The sequence below is a fragment of the Theropithecus gelada genome, chromosome 7a (assembly GCF_003255815.1).
Source record: "Theropithecus gelada isolate Dixy chromosome 7a, Tgel_1.0, whole genome shotgun sequence".
Classification (NCBI taxonomy): Eukaryota; Metazoa; Chordata; class Mammalia; order Primates; family Cercopithecidae; genus Theropithecus; species Theropithecus gelada.
Window position 1 is genome coordinate 53283190 of NC_037674.1, and position 25755 is coordinate 53308944.

The 25755-nt window shown below is 36.4% G+C and overlaps 1 protein-coding gene across 1 annotated transcript in view; it reads right to left on the minus strand.

Moving 5' to 3' along the window:
* PEAK1 (pseudopodium enriched atypical kinase 1) overlaps nt 1-25755 on the minus strand; it is a 301809-nt gene that overhangs the window by 163856 nt on the left and 112198 nt on the right. The window contains exon 3 of the mRNA XM_025390349.1: nt 3970-4051. The gene's annotated coding sequence lies outside the window, so the exon portion shown is untranslated. The remainder of the gene's footprint in view (nt 1-3969; nt 4052-25755) is intronic.

A 25755-nucleotide genomic window follows, 5' to 3' on the forward strand; every position in this document is an offset into this window, starting at 1 on the left:
ACTTTGGGTATTAAAACCATGCCTTCTGAATCACAAGGCCATACACGTGTAAAAAGGGAATGTTTTAATACGAATGGGACACCAGCCTGGAAGCCTGGCTTGCTTGCAGTTGACTCTAGATCAGGAATTCTTTAAGCCTAAAGCCAAACAAGAGAAACTCACAGATCACAGGAAAAAGCCCAGTCATCTTGAAAAATTCTAAACCCTCAGTTAAATGTCATAACCTTTTTATGAACACTAAATCACAATGGGCCAATGAGAAACTAACAGTAGTCCTTAAAACTGACTACAGTCTGGGTTAGCAAGACACAATCGTATTACAATAGGTACAATTTAATGAAACTGTGTTAGGAATTTGAAGTTTCCAGGAAACTAGCTCCTTAGTTATCTCAAAACAAAAATCAAAAAATTAATTACTATGAAGGGGCCTCTTCATCTTTTCCTTTAAAGCACCACTAAAAAGTGGCTGTAAAAAAAACCTTTACACGTTTTGAAGTGAGACATAGAGTTGAGAATTAAAAACTAGCTCTATTCAAGTCTGCATCAAATATCATTTTGAATTCCATGGATCTGTGATGGCGTGAGAATGGGTACGCAATAAGAGGTGGAGCTCTGTAGAGCAGGGCATAAGGAAAGAACATCAGCAGCTGGGCAAGAGAATATTATAATGGACTCTTAAGAAAAACAGACTTCAGAAAGGACATAATACATTTTTCTTCTCTAAAATAAGTCAAATCTCATAATGTTGCTTTCAAATTTTGTTGTATATCAACTCCATCCTTTGCTGTTTTCCTTATTTGATTAGAACCATCTGGGAGATCCTCCTTTCTTTTATTAGTTCTACAGAATACATGCAGTTAATCATCTTAAAAAAAAAAACATTTTAATATAGAACAACAACTAGAGATTGTATTAATGATCAAATTTTCATATCTGCAGAGAAAGCACCATCATACCACGTAATCTAGAAAGTCAGTTCCTTTTAAAAGAGAGACAATTTGGGAAAAAAATTGTAAAAGAAAAACTGCTCATGCCTACATACTAGTTTTAAAATTATTTTCTTTCCAATTAAAAAAATACTAAAAAGTTACAAAAAAGTTGTAGCTCTACAACTACAAAGTGGAAATAAAAAAGAAAACTCACTTCAATAAAGGCAATGAAATAATTAAATAATTTTACATAAAGCTTAGCTTCCCATGCTTATTTTCAAAGTATCTTTTCAAATTAACTGTTTGAAATTTTCCTTAGCTCACCTACAATTTATGAATACTTTATTATAAAGTATGATTTCTCCTTGCATTATTTAGTCAGGATAAAGTATGTTATTGATAAACACAAGGATATTAAAAGTCAATTATGCTTATTCTTAAGCCAGGAATAAATGAAAACCAAAATTAAATCAACTCATAGACCTTATTACTTGCCACTTCCTTTCCTCTTTGTTACTGCTATTTACATAGCTGTAGTCATTACTACTTTCATGTTAGAAAATGTTTTGTTTCTTCTGCTTGGATTTTTTCATAAATCACTGAATTCTCACTTTCTCACAAAATAGTACTTCATTGAAGGATGTAATTAGTCTCACTAAAGCAAGAAAACATGATAAACTCGGTTGAGAGTCACAGAGTCACTTTATCTAGCCCAGCTATATGACTAATTCAATCTGGTCTTGTATACAATGAAGAGAATAGTATTTAACCCACAAGAGTATGGTGATGAGGCTCACATGAGATTAATGTATGTAAAAGAACAAAGAGCTTTGAAATGTTTACAGTGCCATACAAACGTGAAGGTCTCAGTCTCTCCATCTGTCACCTGGGAGGAATTAATGAAGTGATCTCTAAAGACTTATCTCTCAACCAAAAATTCTTAGCTATTCACATGTAAAAAAATTCACATTTTAAAAATCTACTGATAGGATAATTGTATCATTGTAAGGGACTTAGGGAACAATGAAGTCAATCTTCTCATCTTACAAAACATATGAAAACAGGTTAAGATACTTGTAGAGCACATGAGTCAGCAGGAAAGCTGGGAATTGAAAGAACCCAGATCTGAGCCCCACCTCAAAGTCCTTTCTATCATATGTTGCTGTTCACTATTCTGTGAATTTAAAATCTCTCTTCACCACAGGATCATGTAACCTAAATTACTTTTTCAAACTGATTACAATGAAAAGCTTGTTAAGATGTAAATATTATTTTGGTAAGGTGATTTAACTGCTAATAGTTGAATTAAGATGTTTACAAATGACACTAATAGCAACAGAGCTCAGACTAAATTGTCCAGCTATTTGTTTGGTTTGTGTAATATTAAATTTTAAGTTGGCTGGGTGCAGTGGCTCAAGCCTGTAATCCCAGTACTTTGGGAGGCCAAGGCGGGCAGATCATGAGGTCAGGAGATTAAGACCATCCTGGCTAACACAGTGAAACCCCGTCTTCTCTACTAAAATACCAAAAAAAATTGACCAGGTGTGGGGGCACACACCTGTAGACCCAGCTACTCGGGAGGCTGAGGCAGGAGAATTACTTGAACCCAGAAGGCGGAGGTTGCAGTGAGCTAAGATTGTGCCACTGCACTCCAGCCTAGGCGACGGAGTGAGACTCCGTCTCAAAAAATAAAAAATAATAATAATAAACAAAAAAAAGATTAAGTCAATAGACATGGTGTAAACCCTATCTAACCTTTCCCAATACACGGTTTTGAATCTGCTTTTGGTACTTACTAGCTATGTGATCTCGGGCAATTTGTTTATTTCTTTGTTTTAAAGATGAGGGATAACACCAAGTATGTCACCTGGCTGTTGTTAATTAAATAAGTTAGTTCATGTTAAGTCCTTACAATAGTGTCTAGCACATAGTAAGTGCTTACAAATGTTAGTTCCCGTCTCTAATCTTCTAAACTTCTGAAGAATAGAGAATACGCTCCCCCTTTTTACTTCATCAGAAAGTAAATGAAATAAATTCCTTAAATGAAAGTAAATTCCTTAAATGAAATACATATGATCTCCACCCTCTACTTCAGTAATCAGCTAGTTGCACAACAACTAAACCTAAATAAAATAGGGAACATTGTGACATAATGGAAGGCAAATATGGTTTGGAGTCAACACATATGAGTCTGAATCCCACCTTAACTCTTTAAGAGCTTCTGACCTCAAGCAATTTACCAAACCTCACAGAACTTTCCATGTTAAAATGAGATTGCTAACTAGCTTTTTATAATTTTGTCTTTCATATTCATAGTTAGGTTGCAAATAGTTTGATATCCCCTATGTCATTTTTTTTTAATTGCATCTATTTGATTCTTCTCTCTTTTCTTCTTTATTAGTCTGGCTAGCAGTCTATTTTGTTGATCTTTTCAAAAAAACAGCTCCTGGAGTCACTGATTGTTTGAAGGGTTTTTTGTGTCTCTACCTCCTTCAGTTCTGCTCTGGTCTTAGTTATTTCTTGTCTTCTGCTAGCTTTTGAATTTGTTTGCTCTTGCTTCTCTAGTTCTTTTAATTTTGATGTTAGGGTGTTGATTTTAGATCTTTCCTGCTTTCTCTTGTGGGCATCTATACACTGCTTTAAATGTGTCCCCGAGATTCTGGTATGTTGTATCTTTGTTCTCAAAGAACATTTGGTTTCAAAGAACATCTTTCTTTCTGCCTTCATTTCGCTATTTACCCAGTAGTCATTCAGGAGCAGGTTGTTCAGTTTCCATGTAGTTATGCGGTTTTGAGTGAGTTTCTTAATCCTGAGTTCTAATTTGATTGCACTGTGGTCTGAGAGACTGTTATGATTTCTGTTCTTTTGCATTAGTTGCAAATAGTTTGAAAAGGGCATGTCTTACTCATCTTTGTCTCCTCCATACTATTATGACAAGGTTTGAAATTATTAGATTTTTGCTGGAATAAGACAGGCGATTAATAAAAGAGATTCAAGACCAGAATAAATATGTTACATTATGGAAAGAAAAAGTACAAACCTGGTTTAATTGGCTCCAACTCTGGGCATTATGTCGTTGCTTCCTTTTCTCTCCTTACAAATGGATCTCAAGTATTATTTTCCTTTTAGAACATGCAAAGTGGGGAAGATATCTTAATAAAGGGCATTTGAATCACTCTTTAAAACTAAGCATTCTTTAATTCACCATAAGACAGAATCAAACTCTTACTTATTCTATTTGATGAACTTGTTTTTAAGCTATAAAATAACTAGGAGGCATTTTAATTGGTTAATATAACAGAAACATTATAGGCTTAAGTAGCCAAAAAGTAAACATATATTATAGTGCATTAAAATAAATTTGTTCCTTACTTCAAAAAATTACTTTCAAAGAATAGCAATACCTCTGTTAAAGATAACTTCACTATTCAGGGGTTGCATGAAACAGTGTAGTTTATTATAATACATTACACAAAAATACTTCCGGTTCCTATAGTTCTTAACCTTTTGGGTGGAAGGTGAGTGGTGAGTTATATAAAACTTTGATAATCCAAAAGAAGCTATAAATCGCATCCTCATAAAAATGTATATATATGCATCATATCTTGCATATAATTTCAGCTGAGTCATGAAACCCAGTCATGTACCCTGTGGATCTCTAAAACCTGTTGGTAGACACTGTTCTTGAGTTTTAAAAAATGAACAGACTTAAGAAAAATGAAGAAATAGTGACCCAGAGAGATGAAAAAGATTAAATAAGGCCACACTGTACTCAGGAAGAGGAGGATGTTCAACTACCATATTAATCCACATAAGACTGACCATGCAAAATTTAGTGCAAATCAGTGCCTTCGGGTCAGAGTAACTCTCACAACAAAACCAGAATAGGAGACTTCATGGTGCCTAGTACATAGCAGCTCATGAAATGATATGAATTAAAAAATATTTGTTAAGTAATGAAAATGGATAAAATATAAAAACACAATTTCCAAGTAATTGAAATGTTTTCCAGCTGAACAAAATAAGTGGCAAACTTAAACATTTATTATCTACTACATAACATTATATAATATCCTACTATTCAAGAATGCTTAAAGAGTTATTCAAAAAGGATAAAGTTGTCCTCCTTTTAAAAGTAATTAGGCAAAGACATAGAGTTTTTCCTTCCTAGTTTCCTTTTTGTGTTCCTCTTTTTTTCATTCCTCCTAGGGTTCAGGGTTTTGTCTACTTCACACTCTACTCACATTTTCTGTATTCCTCCCAGGACTGGGAGGAACTCAAATGAATACCCTGAATCCTGACCTTTCACCTGAGCCTCAGACTCCTACATCCAGTTGTTTGTTGGATGTTTCTAACTGAAGATACTATAGGCAAAAACTCAGTATATCCCAAACTGAGCTGTTCATCTTTTCCTAAAATCTGTTCCTTTTTAAAGTCCCTGTCACAGCAGAACCACAGCCCCTTAACTTCTTAAGCCAAAAGTCTGGCAATCATCTCACACTTCACCAGTCATCTTCAATTCTTACTGATTTCTACTTTAAACACTTTCCAAGTCTATTTCCTCAATTCCATCCCTATTAATAGTATCCAAATCCAAGTTATCTTTCAATATGACCAAATCAGTAACCTAACTCATCTCCCCGTCTCTACTTTTATCCTACCTCAAATTTGTTTACATACTTCTGCCAACATGATTGATTTAAAATAAAATTTTGCTACATCAAGCACTATCATATATCAAACCCTCATTATGTCAAACTCTTCAAAGCAACCCAGCACTAACAGAATAAAGTCCCTTATTCAAAGAATAAATGTCCAAGTGTGACATATAAAGTCCTCAATGACCAGGCTCATACCTATCTCTTCAGCTTTATTTCCTATCTCCCACTTTACTGCACCACAGCCATACTGAACTATTTGTCAATCCCATGTATTCTCACGCTGTTCTCTTTGCCAGTATATCTTTACCTACCTTCCACACATGGGAAATTCTTATTCAGGTACAAGATCACTTTCTCTGGAAACCCTGACCACAGCATACTTCTCTACACCACCAAGCTCACACATCATTGCAATAAGCACTCAGGAGATATTTAACTGAATATTAACGAAACTAAGCAAACTAATGACAAAGCAGCATATAATTCATATACATAAAACCAGTGAGAAGGGAAACTAAATGGATTTTAGTAAGTCTCCTTGGAGAAAATGTCTTAACCTGGCAGATCCAAGGAGTAACTGTTCAGATTGTTGAAGAGAAGAAATAAAAGTATTTGAATGAGGCCGGGCGTGGCGGCTCACGCTTATAATCTCAGCACTTTGGGAGGCCGAGGCGGGCAGATCATGAGTCAGGAGATCGAGACTTCGGTGAAACCTTCTCCCTACTAAAAATACAAAAAGTAGCCGGGCGCGGTTAATCCCAGCACTTTGGAAGGCCGAGGCGGGTGGATCACGAGGTCAGGAGATCGAGACCCTCCTGGCTAACACAGTGAAACCCCGTCTCTACTAAAAATACAAAAAATTAGCTGGGAGTGGTGCCAGGCACCTGCAGTCCCAGCTACTCGGGAGGCTGAGACAGGAGAATGACGTGAACCTGGGAGGCGGAGCTTGCAGTGAGCCTAGATCCATCTCAAAAAAAAAAAAAAAAGAGGCTTACATACTACAATCAATAATTCACCAAAGACCCTCAAGTATTTTTTTCTGAAACCATATGGCAAAGGTGACATTTAGGTACTATCCTGTACTTCCATTAGAGATACATTAGAGAAATATTTTCATCTTTTAGTCACTTCCCTGCATCCTTATAGATTTAAGAAGATATTCCCACTGAATTAGCACTTACCAAAGAACTTTACACAAAACTCTCAAATTATAACACATCTCTATATTGCATAATAGTTTATTGAAATTGGAATAAGGTAACATACGACTCTCTTTCAATTAGATCAAGGGCTGATTAATCTTACAAAACAGTCTTTAATACTAGAACATTAGGTTGCTCCAAGTAAGCAAGGAAAGTGAAAATATAGTATGCTTGATGTTAAATTCACAGAGGATTTCAACTGCAAATACTTTGCTTTCTAAATGCAATATAATTAAAAAGCATCAATCCTTAAATACACGACCAGATACAGTGCCTCACGCCTGTAATCCCAGCACTTTGGGAGGTCAAGGCTGGTGGATCACCTGTGGTCAGGAGTTCCAGTCCAGCCTGGCCAACGTGGTGAAATCCCATCTCTACTAAAAATACAAAAATTAGTGGGGCATGGGGGCAGGAGCCTGCAATCCCAGCTACTCAGGAGGCTGAGGCAGAGAGAATTGCTTGAACCCAGGAGGCGAAGGTTACAGTGAGCCGAGATCGTGCACTCCAGCCTGGGTGAGAGAGTCAGACTCTGTCTCAAAAAAAAAAAAAAGAAAAGAAATCAAAACACTTAAAATAATACACTAGTCATAGTGCAGAAGAATAAATCTATGAATTATTTCCATGTGAAGAGTGAATATTAAGGTCATCTACCAAAAATAAGGAGAAAAAGATGCTGTTATAATTACTTTTTTTTTTTTTTTGAGACAGAGTCTCATTCTGTTGCCCAGGCTAAAGGGCAGTGGCATGATTCAGCTCATTGCAACCTCTGCCTCCCAGGCTCAAGCAATTTTCCTGCCTCAGCTTCCCCAGTAGCTGGGATTACAGGAGCCTGGCATCACACCCAGCTAATTTTGTTTTGAGATGGAGTCTCTCTCTGTCGCCCAGGCTGCAGTGCAGTCCACAATCTTGGCTCACTACAGCCTCCATTTCCTGGGTTCAAGCAATTCTCCCAGCTCAGCCTCCAGAGTAGCTGGGATTACAGGTGCCCAGCACCATGCCCAGCTAATTTTTGTATTTTCAGTAGAGATGGGGTTTCATCATGTTGACTGGTCTCAAACTCCTGACCTCAAGTGATCCACCTGTCTTGGCCTCCCAAAGTGCTTGGATTACAGGCATGAACCACTGTGCCTGGCTAATTTTATATTTTTAGTAGAGACAGGGTTTCACCATGTTGGCCAGGCTGGTCTCAAATTCCTGACCTCAAGTGATATACCCGCTTCAGCCTCCCAAAGTGCTGGGATTACAGGCATAAGCCTCCTTCTCCTTCTCTTCTCCTTCTCCTTTTGCTTTTTTTCACTCAGTTGCCCAGACTGGCAGACTGGAGTGCAGTGGCGTGATCATGGATGACTGCAGCCTCCACCTCCCAGGCTCAAGCAATCCTCCCACCTCAGCCTCTCTGGTAGCTGGGATTACAGGTGCATACTACCATGCCTGACTAATTCTTTTCTTTCCTTTTTTTTTTTTTTTTTTGTAGAGATGGGGTGTTGCCTTGTTACCCAGGATGGATAACTACTCTTGATGACATAAAATCTACTGTTTGCAGTAAAGACAGAAAGCATTCACCCTAATACCTTAGTTAGAAGCCTACAGAATCAGTCAGAAGAAGATCAAGTCAGAAACATAAGCAGCACAAATAAATCAGCCACCCCAAACTGAAGAATCTCTAAATGTAGGTCTATATTATTTTTATTTTAAGCATTTAACTATATAGCCATATAAGACAATAACAAAGGCATATTTTCTATACCAAGGAAGATGATGATTAGGAAACAGACATATGTTAACAAGCACAGAATCACTTTGAAGTATAACAGTCAATGCATGGGGTTGTATGTTGGCTTGTCCTTGACTTTGTAAATGCCAATTCCCTGCTTTCAGATTTGCAGACAATAAAATGTGAGATACAAAGCTGAATGTTAATTTTCAACATAACACTGATATGTCAGAAAGTATGGGTAATTCTCATTCTCACATAATACCTGTCATTTTAAAACACCCCTACTGATATGAATCAACATTTGTGAATGAAAGGTTAAAAAATGCTTCTGAGCTGTCATATTCAAGCAAATTGACAGATATGAATGCACACACACACTAGTCTTCGATTATGAAATCTCCTCACACATAAACACTATTATAAAATAAATTTCTTTAAGAGAAAAGGGACTGATAATGTTGCAAGCTTGCTAAAGAGAATAACATCAACCATAAAAGAAACTGGCGGTCCACCAATATGATGCTGACAACCACATTATGCTCAAGTGTGCTATAGGTGATCATTTAAATGCTGTCAGTCAATGTCACATGTACTTCTTCAATATTCCATTTTATGAAAAACCTTCTGACTTAAGGCTGATCTAAAATAGCAAACTGTTTTCATCTTGTATGCATTTATTTTTCACTAAAAAAGACAGTTATGGCCAGGCGCGGTGGCTCACGCCTGTAATCCCAGCACTTTGGGAGGTCAAGGTGGGCGGATCATGAGGTCAGGAGATCGAGACCATCCTGGCTAACACGGTGAAACCCCGTCTCTACTAAAAATACAAAAAATTAGCCCGGTGTGTTGGCAGGTGCCTGTAGTCCCATCTACTCAGGAGAATGGTGTGAACCCAGGAGGCAGAGCTTGCAGTGAGCCGAGATTGTGCCACTGCACACCAGCCTGGGTGACAAAGCAACACTCTGTCTCAAAAAAAAAAAAAAAAAAAAAAAAAAAAAAAAAAAAATTCAAGCATAAATTGGGACTAATGCTTACATTGTACAAATATAAGGGTTATTTATAAAAGAGTAGCAAATTTTCTACACATGCACACGCACACATTGATTCTTGTTATCTGTGGTAGTTATGGTCTATTAAATTGCCACAAACACTGAGTTACTGAACACTGAACCATTGCTTCTAGGGGAAACAGGAAAGATGGTTAGGTTTCTAGGAGCCTCTGGTCACAACATTTTCATCAACCAGCCAATACATAACCTTGTTTTATCTGTATTTCTGTTTAAAGACATCTTACTTAATATATATTTACTCATTAACACTGAAATAATGGCTGAAAGCATAACTCATGATTGAGAGAAGCTTACCTAACATACATATTTCTTGTATAGATATATCACAGCTTTCTTGCACTTAGGAATATTACACAGCACTCTGGCACAACACTGGAGGCCATTTGCTTAAAAAAGCAAAATTACCCAAAAAAAGCACAGAAAATGTGAAAAATGTGGCATTAAGTAGACTGCAAAAGGGATGCTTGTTTACAGTATAAGAACCAAAACAAGAAGGCAGAGTATCTAGAGTATCACCTTGTTCAACTACAGCTGAGAATCTGCACATCAGGTGACTCAAATTTTTTTTACCACTGCAAGCATGCCTGCAAATTATTACAAAAACACCGCAAGTACTGATTTAGGGATTACAAATAAACTTTAGGAAGTGGGCCAATTTGCAAATATGCAATTAGTGAATAATAAGGATTAACTTGTGTATGTACATGTATGTATATGAATACTTACATATATATAGTCTTATATATATATATGAACTTGTGACATATGACATATTTAGCAGGGAAGGCAAGTTATAGAACTCCCTAGTGTGAGATTCTCTTATGGTCCAGTTCTATATTTCCACTTGGCACAATGAATACTCTACCTGAATGACCTATCAGCACTTCAAACTTAAAATACCAAGCTCATCATACGCCCTTATTCCAAACCAGTCTTCTGCTGTATTACTTTAATCCTGGCATCATCATATCTACTCAAGTCATTCTACGACTATCTCCCTTTTCCACATCCTCGCCAGGCACCAAATCATGTTGATTCTTCCCCTGAAATCTCTCTTAATCTTATCTCCCCTTGCCTAAAACGACTATTGCTATCACCAAATGCTTTTCTAATTACTTGAACCATTGGCCCAGTTTACTGCCTTCCCTCTTCATCCCATACTCCAAAAATGTTACTGTCACTGTTCTATTTTAAAAACTCAAAACTAATCATATTCTTCATTTCCTGGTACCTATGTAATAAGCACCAAATTTCTTGATACGATATATACATGTCCATTCATGATTTGGCACCAAGCCATCTTTTTAGAATCATACACTGACACTCATACATGATAATCTCTATATTCCAGCCACAGTAATCTATTTCCCCTTCTTTGAATATGCCATGCTTTTAAAAACCCTTTTGTACATGTTAGTCCTCCCACTAGAAATACTCTTTCCATTCTCTACTTGACCTTAAAGTTTCTGCCAATGCTACCTCCTCTTTGAAGACCCTTCAATGCTGGCCACGTTTAGTCACTGTCTTCCATGTGTTTCCACAGTATTTTCACACACTTTTATGATACAGTTACTTTAACATAGTTATAATTACTAAGAGAGAAAGTGCAAGAATGGAAAAGGTTAGTGAAATATTGATTAATATTACAACTAGGTGATGTGGATTCGTTACATCATTCTCTAGTCTACTGCATGCTAAAAGTCCATTATAAGTAAAAAATAGAGAGACAGAAAATATTTGTCTACAATTAATTGAAACTCTGATTTATGTATGACTTTAAAAAACAGAGCATTACTTTATTTCCCCCCAAACAAAATGTCCAGAGGTAGGTAGTCTAGGATTAGTACAGAGGTTGAAGGGGTCATCAAGTCCAAGGCTCTTTCTTTTTGCTAAGTGTGTTGATTTGTTGCTTCAAAGCTGTTTGCTGTAGATATGGGCATTACTTCTGTATTCATGGTAGGAAAAAGGACAGTGCCAGTCACACATTTACTCCCAAAACAGGAGAAACAAAAGCATTTTTCCAGTGCCCTCAGCAAACTTGACCTATATCACACTGTCCATGTCTGTTGGGTAAGACAACAGTGTCTTGCTGGCCTGATCTCTTTGAAAGCTGAGATTGGCTTTGTACTTTAGCAACCAATCCAGTACCTAGAACACAGAGGTACTTTGTATCTACTGAATGTGTGAGTCTAATAAAGGAAACTACAGTAAATATATAACAGAAGAACTCTGCTTTTATAATTTTCTTTTAAATATAAAAGGCATTTTAAAAATTATAAGTGCTATGCAAATAAAGATTTATACAGCAGTTTGACATCTACTATTATGAAATAATATACCATTTTACTGCTCTTTGTAGAGTATCAGAACATTAACAAGTTATCAAGAGGTCTGAATTTCTGTCTAGGCAAAACATTCAATCTTCCTGAACCTTGGTTTACCTAAAAGATAATGCTTATTTATTTCTCAGGTTTGTTCTGAGAATAAAGGAAATACAACAATATGAGTGCACACTGAAATGTGCAAAATGAAACAAACACATGCATTATAAACACAACAGCCCTTTTAGGTCCTGAAAGGAAATTTGCAGTCTTATGTAGTATGCATAGAGCATCTGGCATACCGATAATATGAATTAAAAATTAAACACTATCAATAACCTAGTATAGATGCTGGACATTATAATAGGTATGGTTAGATGAGTTTTTGAACTTGGTCTTTTTTCTTTAATGACTATAGGAAACTAAACTAACTGTAACTGATATTTATACTTCATTAAGGAAAAAATGCTTTATAACATAAATCTGGTTTCTCATTGCAATGATATGATATATACAATTTAAAAAGCAGAATATGAAAAACAAAATAAATGGGTTAATACAGAACAGTTGACATCAAATCTCAATTCATCGATTAATATTTACTACCAATGAATGAACGGCACTGAAGTAGGTCAAGGTCCTAAAGTACTTCTAAATTAAATCGAGTAATAAATAAAACAGTAGAAGCACTAAATATTAGTTTTCCTTTGGCTTTAATAACCTTGACTAAGCTTATAAAAAGTACCACTTAGGGTGACCTTATGGCTCATATATACGCACAGGCCACAGTGGTAGTCAGAACTAGTTCTATAAATGATAACTATGATGGCCTGTTACTCTAAGTTTTTAATTAAGCCGTGTATGTCTTCATTTATAAGAGTGTTCTATTAAAATGAGCATAGCATATACAACATAAAACAGTTGCCAATACTAAGGAAGAGACAAAAAGACATTTTAAAACAAAAAAAAATCCTTATAGACTATTACAGTGAGAAGTGATCTTCACTTTTACTAGATTTGGAGACTACGGATGCTTTGAAGAACATGGTCTTTTCTCAAGTTTCTTAAATTAACTCTCACTTCCTAAATATTCAACTATCTCAACCTTATTAATAAAGCCTCATCATACTCTGATTCATTTAAGCAGAAACTCTTTCCCATGTAGATTACCATGGAATTATTTAATACTGAAAATGGACTCATCTTAATGCAAAACACTACCTCAAGACTGTAGGCCGGTAAATTCCAACACAGTACTATATAAGGCACCATCAACTGAAAAATTCCAAACAGTGGATTAGACTTCTTATCTTATAGTTGTGGAACATCTATTTCAACAAGAAGTAAAATATGTCCAAACTGTAAGAATGAGCTTATGTTTTATAGCTATAGCCATCCAGGTTCAACTACATAGATTTTTGTTTATAAACGAGGGGAGAAGAATGTTTCTCTTCCTGTTTTATCAGCACATATAGCTTCATCAGCTAAAGCTTCAACAGTGAATATTTGTTCTACAAAGAAAATTTGGGGTACCTGGAATAAGCAATAAATGATTTGTCAATGTGCTGACATTTCTAAAATTAAAAGCTGTAAGTGGTATTTTAATATGAAGAGCTATTTCAAATATTTAACTTTGTAGATGGAAAAGGAAAATATTAATTTAAATATTCACTGCTGTTTAAAATATTCCCCTTATTTTCTTTCAATAAAAACTAAAAAGAGGAGGGGAAAGAAAGGCACCAAGAGAGCAAACTAGACAGTGAAAATGAGTCACTTAGGAATAAAGAGGTAAGGATGCTTTATCTTCTTTGGCTTATGAAGATAAGATTTCTTACCTAAAATGGTAAAGGAGATTTGGAATATTGAATTATTACATGTGCCCTGAAATTATGTACATCTGTTTCAATAAAAATAAATAAATGGGGCCAGATGCGGTGGTTCACGCCTGTAATCCCAGTACTTTGGGAGGCTGAGGCGGGCAGATCACTTGAGGTGAGGAGTTTGAGACCAGCCTGGCCAACATGGTAAAACCCAGTCTCTGCTAAAAATATAAAAAATCAGTCAGGTGTGGCGGCAGGCATCTGTAATCCCAGCTACTCGGGAGGCTGAGGCAGGAGAATTGCTTGAACCCAGGAGGTGGAGGTTGAAGTGAGTCAACATCATGCCACTGCACTCCAGCCTGGGTGACAGAGCAAGACTCTGTCTCAAAAAAATAAATGAAATAAAATAAATAAATGTCAAATTGAAAAAAAAGGAAAATGCAGGTATCTAATTCTAAGAATTGAAATAAAATAAAATAAAATGGTAGACGATGAGTTTATCCTAGCGCAGATTATTAACTATGATCTAGTATTGTTCTTAGGAGGTCTTATGTTTAAAGAGGCCCATATTTTTCGTTTAAAATTGAAAAATGAAGAAAATATTAAAAATGAAGAAAGGGATATAGGGAGAGCACGAGACAAAGGAGGGAAGAGCACACACACAGAACTTTGGCCCAAAGCACCAAGTACTACAGCATAGAGAATGCCCCCAGGAGATCAATTACTGTCACATTATGACATCAGAGATCAAAATTCCCATTTAGTCTAAAATGACCAAAATTGGACTTAATCAGAAGTAATCAGCTGTAAAATATGCAGATCTGAAAGGTTCAGACTATGCTCCACCATCATTCCCAGTTAGGATATCAAATTGAATTGGGAAGAGTTTAGATGACTTGTATTTGCTAAAATGAGGTCTCAGGATACACAGAGAATGTGAAATGCTCCCTGAAGCAGCTGACTTGATATATACTCTGAGGAAGTACTATTGCCACTCACAGAAAAAAAGCATGTATTTCATAGCAGCTACTTTAAAATCAATGTTTTCACTGCCTCTGATAGTAAGAGAAGTAAAATATTTTTATTTCAAACTCACTCCAAGCTGAAAATTTTTAAAAATGAATCTTCTTATAAATTTGTGTTGGCAAGTATATGTTACTAACACCTGTGACTGCCTCTTCCCCAAAGCATGTGTCACTTCAGTTGACGTAACAGCTTGTCCTCCTTGGAGGAATTCAATCACCTCATCAATAGTGCTGGTCAAGCAGATGAAAATATTTCTCGTGAGGCAATTTCTCTTAGTGCAATAAGATGTTTCTACAACTCTTTAAAATCTGTAAGCATGTGAAATCTGGTGAAACCCTGTTTCTACTAAAAATACAAAAATTAGCTGGGCGTGGTGGCATGCACCTGTAATCCCAACTACTCAGGAGGCTGAGGCAGGAGAATCGCTTGAACCTGGGAGGTGGATGTTGCGGTGAGCCAAGATGGCATCACCGCACTCCAGCCTGGGCGACAGAGTGAGACTCCGCCTCAAAAAAAAACAAAACAAAACAAACAATGTCACAGTATTTTAGGTCAAGTCACAGCAAATAATCTGCCCTTTGATCTTTATTATTAATGAAAACATGTCCTATAGCTTCTTTTGTTTGGTATCCTTAATTCCAACTTTGAGGAGACACAACTATCTCTTATCACATTTCTTATCTAGACTCAAATTGCTGGACGAAATATAGTAAGTCAAATGGTCCTTTAAAGATTATCCTTTCTAAAACTCTTAATTCATAGAGTCCACATGCCTTAAGATGTCAAGGATCACAGTTTAGGGGTAGGAAAATGGTACAGTTGGATTTATTCTATAAATTCTATTGTATAATTTTCTTTTCCTCATCTCTGGCAGGTTCTCCTAAGTTAATGTACAAAATCAAGTTCCTTCTACACCTCTAAAAAACTGTCCCTCCTCTGTTTCCCTAGCGTTACCAGTGCCTAGCAGTAGCTAAATTTCCACCCCATCAAGCAGCACCTAGGCAGAGGTGCCTAGGTGGGGAGAAGGCCAACTAGCACCACCATATACCCTCGTGTGGGTACAAGGTGGTGCTAGTTGGCTCTCTGCCCTCTAATCCCTATGAGACCCAGCTGGATGCTAAACTTCCACTCCCACACTTGGCAATGCAACGGGTCAACAAAAAGCAGTAACTACCAAATCTCATCCAATATAAAGTTTCCAAGGTTATTTATTAGATTTTTTCTTACAAGAATTCTTTCCACAATCTCTTTCTTCTAGAATTGATTTTTTATCATCAGCATTTCCCTTTAATAGCTTGAATTTTCTTCCAGGTCTGGAGATATTTCATTGATCAGAAGTATTCTTAATGAATTTCTCCTCTTATACACTCAACTCACAATGGCTTTTATTGAAAGCTTTAAAAATTAATTTTAAAAATAATTTCAAACAGGAAAGTTCAAGAATAGTTTTTTCCTCAATTTGAAAGTTGCTGCCATTATGTCCCATCATCCCTAATAACTTCTTCATAATTCCTCTAAAATTATTCTCCCAAATAACCATAATACGACCATCAAAATCGACAGATTAACAATGATACATTACTAGTCTGTGAAGTTTCACCAATTATTCCACTAATGTCTTTTGTAGCAAAGGCATCCAATAGAGTATTACGAGTTGCATTTAATCATCAAGTTTGTCTAGTCTCTTTAAATCTGGAATAGTTCTAACGTTTTTCCTTGACTTTCATCAACTTTATAAATTTGAAGGTTACATGTTGGGTATGTTGTAGAAAGTCTCTCAATTTGGAATTTTCTTTTCTTCAAAATTAGATTTCAGTTATGCATTTTTGAAAGAAGTGTCAAAGAAATGCTGCTATGTTCCTCACTGCATCCTATCAGCTAGGAATCATGGAATTAAGAAAGATCACTGATTACAATAGTTTGCAAATGGTGATCTCTCCAGTTCCATTATTCCTTTTCTTCTCCCCACTAATTTATTAGATCACTATGGTCTCATGAGTTCCTATTTTATTCAAGGAGCTATGATTTGATAGCATGACTATTTAGTCTGATGCTCAAACTGTTCAAGAATTGGCCAGTGAGTGCCCCTTCAAGGTGGCTTCTGCATCCTTTAGATATAATCCCTTCATTCTTCGAGCTCTACTTTACTTTCTGGTATAGGGAGATGTGTCTAGCACATCTCGTCCTATGCTTTCCCTGTGCCAGCCCTAGAATTAGTCATTGTCCAAGAAACCCTAGCACATACACCTTCCTGGGCCCTGTCTTAAAACTTTTAGACTGAATTATTCAGGAAGGAAGGCCAGTAGTATGAAAGCCAAAGGGCTAATTTGTTTAGAATGAATAATTGCACAGATTTCTGCTGTAGCTGAAGAGGTCTGTTTTCCCAGTGGTCTCATCTGCCTTGAACAGCAAGGTTGACCACAGGATGTTTGAGGAAGAGAGGAGTACTGTTAGTAGGCAGGCTTCCTCCAACAGATAATTGCCAAAGAAAGAAAACCCTTGTTTTTGAGGGGTGGAATATTCTGGTTTCATGTTATTCCCAGGACAGATATCTATTCCTTTTCATTCTTTTTTAAAACAATACACCTTTCATTTTAGAGCAGTTTTAGATGTATAGACAAATTGTGAAGATAATACACAGAGTTCCCATGTGTCCTACACCCAGTTTCTCCAATTATGAACATTTTACACTAGTATGATACCTTTGTCACAATTAATGAAACAATATAAATACATTATTAACTAAAGTCCGTATTTTACTCAGGTATCTTCAGTTTTTCCTTAATGTCCTTTTTCTGTTTCAGGGTCCTATCTAGGGCATCACATTATATTTATTCTCCTTAGGCTAGTCTTGGTTGTGACAGTTTCTTAGGCCTTCCTTGTTTTTGATGAGTGTATTTGTTTGCTGTGGCTGCTATAACAAATTACCATAAATTTGATGGCTTAAAAAAACAGCAAATTTATTTTTATTTATTTATTTTTTTGAGATGGTATCTCCCTCTCTCACCCAGGCTGGAGTGCAGTGGTGCAAGTTTAGCTCACTGCAACCTCCGCCTTCCAGGTTCAAGCGATTCTCCTGCCTCAGCCTCCCTAGTAGCTGAGATTACAGGCACGTGCCACCACGCCCAGCTTATTTTTGTATTTTTTAGTAGAGATGGGGTTTTGCCATGTTGGCCAGGTTGGTCTTGAACTGCTGACCACAGGTGATCAGAAATTTATTTTTATATGATTCTAGAGACAAGAAATAAAAAAATCAAGTAATGAGCAGGGCTGCACTCTCTTAGAAGTCTCTAGGGAAGAATCACTCCTTGACACTTCTAACTTCTAGTGGCTGTACGGATCCCTATGCTTGTGCCTATATCATTCTAATCTCTGCCTGTCTTCACATGGCTTTCTCCTCTGCCTATAACCTTCTGTGTCTTACAAGGACATGCCTCACTGGATTTAGAGCCCCACAGATAATCCAGGATGATCATCATCTCAAAATCCTTAATGTAAAGACGTCTGCAGAGGCACTTTTTACAAATAAGATCACATTCACAAGTTCTAGAGGTTAGGATGTGGACATAATCTTTTAGGGGAGCGGGGATCATCATTCAACCCATTATGATGACCTTGACAGTTCTGAAGATTACTAGTCATATGTTTTGTAAAATTGTGATTTGATCTCTCATTAGACTAGGACAATGTGTTTTTGGGAGAAAAACCACACAGGTAAAGTGTCATTTTCATCATATCATATCATATCAAATCAAGGATGCATGACATCTCTGTTGATGCTGACCCTGATCATCTGTCTTGAGGTAGAGTTTATCAGGTTTCTCTATTGTAATGTTACCCTTTCTGTACTGCACTCATTGAAGAAAAGTCACTATCAACAGCCTAACATAAGGAGTGGAGAGTTATGCCCCCACTCCCTTGAGGGAGGAATATCTAAGTAAATCATTTGAAATTCTTTTGCAAGGGAGATTTATCTATTCCCTCCCAAGGTCAACATCAACCATTTGTTTATATCAGTAAGGGTTCATAGATATTTACTTTATACATTGGATTATGATCCAACAATACTTTTATTTTGTTGCTCAAACTGTTCCAGCTTTGGTCATTGGAGAACTTTCTGTTGGCTCCTATGTCCCCCTGACATACTCTATCATTGTGTCTTGTGTGTGTGTGTGTTTTTTTTTTTTTTTTTGAGTCCTTTCTTATTTTCTGTTTTCTTATTTTCTTATTACAGAGGCTCCATAGATCTTGTATATTTCCTATCCCAGGGTTAGAATCAGCCACTTCTCCAAGGAATCCTGATTCCTAACACTAGATAACTCTGACTCCTGACTCCTAGTCCTCAAGATTTGAGGACTAGGTATGACAATTGCTACTGGAGTTTCATTGCTTCTACTACACATTGATTTAGTGTACATTGTAAATATGTACCCTAACCTGTGCATATACATATATCTATAAACATTTCCATATGCAACTATCTGTATCTACAAATTAAGCTAAACGAGTTCATATCAATGTCTCCAACTTGAATCCATTACCACATGGATCATTTTAACCTCTCATTGCTTACCTGTAACCAACACTACAACAGTGAAAAACCTGGCTTCTAACAACTGCCACCCATTTTGTTAATTGTTCAATTCCAGTATACATGCATGGTAGTTTCAACATTATTAACCCATACCTTTTTCCCCATGGGACAGAACTTCATCAATAGAGTACCAGGCTTATGGATAGTTCCTTTAGCTTAAAGTAAGTACAGTAAGACTAAACAGTCATACAGATGCCACTCATTTCCAAAGTTACTTAGATTAGCAACTTGTTTCTTCACTCCCTTCAGTGAGATTATTGGATACATTTATATTTAGACTCTTTGCCACATTTTGCATTCCATCCTGGAATCTCTGACCTCCTAAATGAGTTTTCAAAAATTTGTACACATTAAGATCCACTCTTTCTGCTATAAAGTTCTCTGGGTTTTGACAAATGCTTAATATCTTATATTCATCACCGTAACATCATACTTATCACCCTAAAAAAGTCCTAGTTCTTCACCTATTCAACTTTCTCCTCATCTCCTTGCTCCCGAGTCCCTGGCAACCATTGATCTTTTTACCAACTCTCTAATTTTGCCTTTGTTAGAATGTCATATAACTGGACTCACAGTGCATTTTCAGGCTGATCTCTTTAACTTGGCAACGTGCATTTAAGATTCATCCATGTCTTTTCATGATTTCATAGCTCATTTCTTTTTAGTACTGATTAATATTTCGCTATATGAATGTACCACAGTTTACCCATGCACCTACTGAAGGACATATTGGATGCTTCCAGTTTTGGTAATTATAAATAAAGCTGCTATAAATGTTTGTGTACAGGTCTTGTGTGAATAGAAGTTTTCAGATTAGTTGGGTAAATACCTAAGAGCATAACTGCTGATTTGCATGGTATGATCATGTTTAGTTTTGTAAGAAACTGCCTGCTTTCCAAAGTGGCTGTAACATTTTACATTCTCACAAGCAATGAATGAGAGTTCCTGTTACACCACATCCTCGCCAGAATTTGGTCAGTGTTTTGAATTTCAGCCAATTGGTGAGTAGTAGTACCACATTATTATTTTAATTTGCAATTCTCTAATGACATACAACGTTGACCATCTTTTTAAGTGCTAATTTTGCCACCTGCTTATTTTCCTTGATGGGGTATCCCTTCAGATCTTCTGCCCATTTTTAAATTGGGTGATTTTCTTATTGTTGAGTTTTAAGAGTTCTTTGTATATTCTGGATTCAAGTGTTATATATGTGTTTTACAAATATTTTCTCCCCACTTATAGCTTGTCTTTCCATTCTCTTAATAGAGTATTTCACAGAAGTTTTAAATTTTAACTAAGTCACAACTTATTAACATTTTTCTTTCATGTATCATACTGATGTTGTATTTTAAAATTTATCACCAAACTGAGTATCACATATGTTTTCCTCAATAAGTTTCATGTGGTATATTTAGGTCTATGCTCCATTTTGAGTTAATTATTGCATAAATTATAAGGCCTGTGTCTTGGTTCAGTTTTGGGTATGGACATCCAATTGTTCCAGCACCATTTATTGAAAATATCATCTTTTGTTAAAAATCAGTTGACTATATTCATGTGAATTTATCTTAGACTCTCCATCCTGTTCTATTAATCTATGTGTCTATTCTTTCACCAACACAATAGTATCTTGATTACTATGGCCTTATAGTAAGCCTTGAAACCTGGTAGTGTGAGTACTACAACTTTGCCAATTTTCTTCAGTATTCCATTGACTATACTAGGTCTTTGGCTTTCCTTATAAGCTTTAGAATCAGTTTGTTGACATCTATGAAATAGCTTGCTGGGATTTTGATTTGGGACTGTGTCAAGTCTATAAATCAAATGGGAAAGAACCGACATCACAACAATATTATTTCAATCCATGAACACAGAATCTCTCTCCATTTCTTTAGATCTTGTTTGATTAGTGCATTGTAGTTTTCCACCTATAGATATTTGTATGTATATTTTTTATCAGTGCTTTATAGTTTCTAACCGTAGATCCTATATACATTTTCTTTCTCTTTTTTTTTTTTTTCTGAGGCGGAGTCTCGCTCTGTCGCCCAGGCTGGAGTGCATTGGTAGCACAATCTTGGTTCATTGCAAGCTCCGCCTCCTGGGTTCACACCATTCTCCTGCCTCAGCCCCCCTAGTAGCTGGGACTACAGGTGCCCGCCACCGTGTCCAGTTAATTTTTTTGTATTTTTAGTAGAGACGGTGTTTCACCGTGTTAGCCAGTATGGTCTCGATCCCCTGACCTCATGATTCGCCCGCCTCGGCCTCCCAAAGTGCTGGGATTACAGGCGTGAGCCACTGTGCCCAGCCGATCCTATATACATTTTCTTAGATTTATACCTAAATATTTCATCTTTGGGAGTGCTACTATAAATGGTACTTCCTGAGACTAAAAAGTTTTAGAACAACTTTCATATACAAATCACCTAGCCTACTTGGACTTGAGGCTTCCTATCTGTACAATGTGGATCATTCCTGCACGCACGACTGTAAAGGGCACAAAGATGAAGTGCAGCCTGGGCAACAGAGTGAGACCTCATCTCTACAAAAGGTAAACAAAATTAGTCAGGCATCTTTGTGTGTGCCTGTAGTCCCAGCTCTTCGGGAGGCTGAGGTGGGAGGATCTGTTGAGCCCAGGAGGTCGAGGCTATAGTGAGCTGAGATTGCACCACTGCACTCTAGCCTGGACAACAGAGAAAGACCCTGTTTCAAAAAAAAAAAAAAAAAAGAGAGGAAGGAAGGAAGGAAGAAAGGAAGGAAGGAAGGAAATAGCAATATATGGAAAAATTATAAATAAATTAGAAATCACTAAACAAATATAATGGCCATTAAATCCACTGTCCTCCATATAACAACAAGGAAACAAAAGACCAGAGAAATTAAGTCGCTTGATAAAATTTTATTAGCGGCATGGAACAACTGAAAGTCCACACAGCAGCTAAAGGATATTAAGGGAATAAAATTGGCCAGAGGGGAAGGTCTATAAAGAGGGGTAGAAAGGTATTTAGAGAACCAGAGCTCAGACTGAATTACATATGTAATGAGGAGCCACTAAAAGTTCCTGACCAGGGCAAAAGAAGAGATAATTACTATGGAGTTTTTTGGAAATTAATCTGACTGGTGGATAGGGTGGAATAAAATAGAGAATGAGTAGGACACAGGGAGGGCGTGCTACGGTTATCTCTCATTATCTGTTGGGGATTGGTTCCAGGACCCCTGTGAACACTAAAATCTGCAGATGATCAAGTCCCTTATATAAAATGCCATAGTATTTTATATAACCTGTGCACATCTTCTCGTATACTTTAAATCACCTCTGGATTACTTGCTATGTAAATAGTTGTGATACTGTATTTCTATTTGTGTTATTTTTATTACTGTACTGCTATTTTTTATTTTCAAATTTTTTAATCTGTGGTTTGTTGAATCCACAGATATGAAACCCACAGACATGCAGGGCTGACTATTAGGTTAGCGTAGAACCCATTGTGGTTTTTGCCATTACTTTTAATAATAGATTAGGGTCTTGGCAAGAATTTCAGAACATGAAAGGTACTTAGACATGTAACACCATGATTTTATATACGCTGTAGGTTATTCTTACTAGCAAAGATTAGTACATATGGCACCACCCATTTTGCTCTCCTTGTAATGGCAGTTAACATGCATTTTTGCTTAGTTATGTCTCTTTTTGGTCCTGAATTTTTAAAAGTGTATTAAGAAAGATGATGGAGGAAGAGTAACTAGTCAGGAAGAGTTTAAAGGACTAAGACTTTAAAGGACTCAGTAAGACATCTTAAACAATTCAAGTTCTAAACTCTCCTTTGGACATAACTATGGAAATTCTGAGAACACTTTTGTCCTTTCACTCTTATAACACTTGCATTGTTTTTCAGAAATTATTTGGTTCACCTGCATACACTATTTCCTGGATAAGGCAACTAGAAAAAGGCTGATAGTAGATGCAGGAGACTTTCCTATGCCATTCAGAATTAAAGTGTATTTCTAGTTCCAGAGAAAGAATAGTTATAACCATTTAAAATCCCAGGAAATAGCTGTGTGATAAAATTTGGCATTTACATTTTGAACTGCCTAATCATTCCTTTTATAGACTGGCTGAAGGTTATTTTGTCTCTGGCATTTTCTTATGTCTCAGCTGCTTTCCTCTGTCATCCAGGGCTCAGTTTCAAGGTTGAAATACATTATGATAATCACAGTCAACCAAAGGAATCCCAATTCCAAACTCTCCATAACTTCATGCTTTTCCCATCAATTTTACTTCAGTTAAAAGGCCAGTTAAAAGAAGAATGTATGAATAAATCTGAGCTTACAAGTGCTATTGCCAACATTACCTCACAGAATAAGGCTTTTTATTAAATTTGCTATCTTTCCACTATATTATACATTAGAAAGATGACATGTACATAAACATCTTTCGAAATTAAGTGACTGCTCTTTAGAAAGCTGAACCTTCTGAATTAAAGGTTCCATATGTTTTACCTAAATAAATTATTGCCCATAAGACTATGTCAGATATTTCTATTGCTTCGTATTTCTTCAATCACTTCTCTATTAAAGCCAATGAAGAAAAATAGCAAATGGAAACATAAATTATTTTCATTATTAAACCATAAGTAACTTCATGCATTTTTCAACTAGAGATTCAGGACAGAAACCATGACTAATAGCCAACCCAAGTCCCAGGTCTGATGCTTACCGTATCTGACATTAAGCGTATGACAGCTTATTTGGACCTTAGCTTCTTTATGTGTAAAATGAGGGGACTGGACACAATGTTTGGTTAAACTGCCTTAAGTAAGCATCAACAACTGAAGCTTTTAAACTTCTAATGCTGACATTTCCACAAAGAACATAGAGTCCTTTTGAAAACATTACCAGAATAAAAGATCTACAGAGTGATAGTAGATAACAAAGGAAAGAGAAGTGTAATCAATCAAAAGATATAAACATTTGGGTTAATAAAATATTAGAATCATCACAAAAGCCTTCCCTTAGCTTCCTTACTAACCAGCTTTCCTTTGCCTTCTCTCAACAGTCAGTTTATTTATAAAACCTCTCCTCTTCAGGAGGTCTTATGCTAACTACCTCCTCTTGGTTTCCACTGTATAGAATTTCCTCTCTATCAGGGCATTTCAACAAGACTACAAACTCGTTCCTTATTTGTGCTTGTAAGCTGGATCATATTGAGTAAACTGGATTATGCATTTGAGCTTTTGCATGTACTTCCCCCTCTCAACAGAAGGGATACAATTTGGAAAGGGTCTGGCAAATAGTCCAAGTATTAGAAAAGAGAACCTTGCTCTCTTTGATTCTGTTCTCAAATTTTGAGTGTACAGGCTAGGGTATTTACCTGGTAAACTCTGAGGAGGAAGACTGAGTGGGAAGGAATCAATAAGACTTCTTCAACAACTCAAGTTTAAATCTTCCTTTAGACTTAACTATGGAAACTCTGAGGATACTTTTGTCCTTTATTTAGTTACAGTCTTCATAATACTTAGTGTTAGGAATATACTAGCTGCTTATTAAATGTTGAAAACAGAACAAATAAAAGGTTAAAAATTTAAGAATTAACATGGCACAATTGAGCTTTTCAGGTATACTAATAGATATTCAACAGAAAAAATATTTTAAAGGCTATTTTAATACAAGCTTTCATCTAATAAACAGTTTGAAGTACTAGAAAGAGCATAGGCATTATCAGACACATCTGTGTGACTTCATCTCTCTGAGCTTCCATGTTCTCATTTGTAAAACTGGAACCAACTTAGTTTACAGAGTTGCTATAAAGATTTAAGCTAATGGATGGAAAGCATCTATTTGTCCATGCCCATGTAGGCGTTTGAAATATATATGGCAATATTATGTGACTTATTCCTCCGTATAACTTCAGGCTTAATAGAGATAAAACCTTATCCTCCGTGCTTTACTTTCAACATACCCCTCATTTGTATTTAAGTCCCTTCTGATCACATTCCAGTTAATAAATTTCAGTTACGTATGCTTCTCCAAAATGTCAGCTTCATTACAAGTTCTATTAGGAGGAAAGCTTTCCATACTTTAACAGTAGAGAAAAATCAGTTTTGATATTTCATTGCTTTTCTGAAGTCCTAGAACAGTAATAATATTTATGACACTGAGCACTGAGGTTTACGAAGCAGTAAATAGCTTCTGTGGCTGATTAAGCATCTCTGTTTCACTTCACATACTCTGGTACCATAGGCATTACCCCTTAATTAAATGCTTGCTTATGTTGCACAAGGACCTTTCTTGGTCCTGCACCTTTCAACAAATGTTACAATGAGGGAGAAGAAAAAACAAGCTAAACTACTGAGATGCTGTGGATACTAAAACTTCTGCTCAAAGCTGGGTCAACAAGATGACATCATGCAAAAATTTT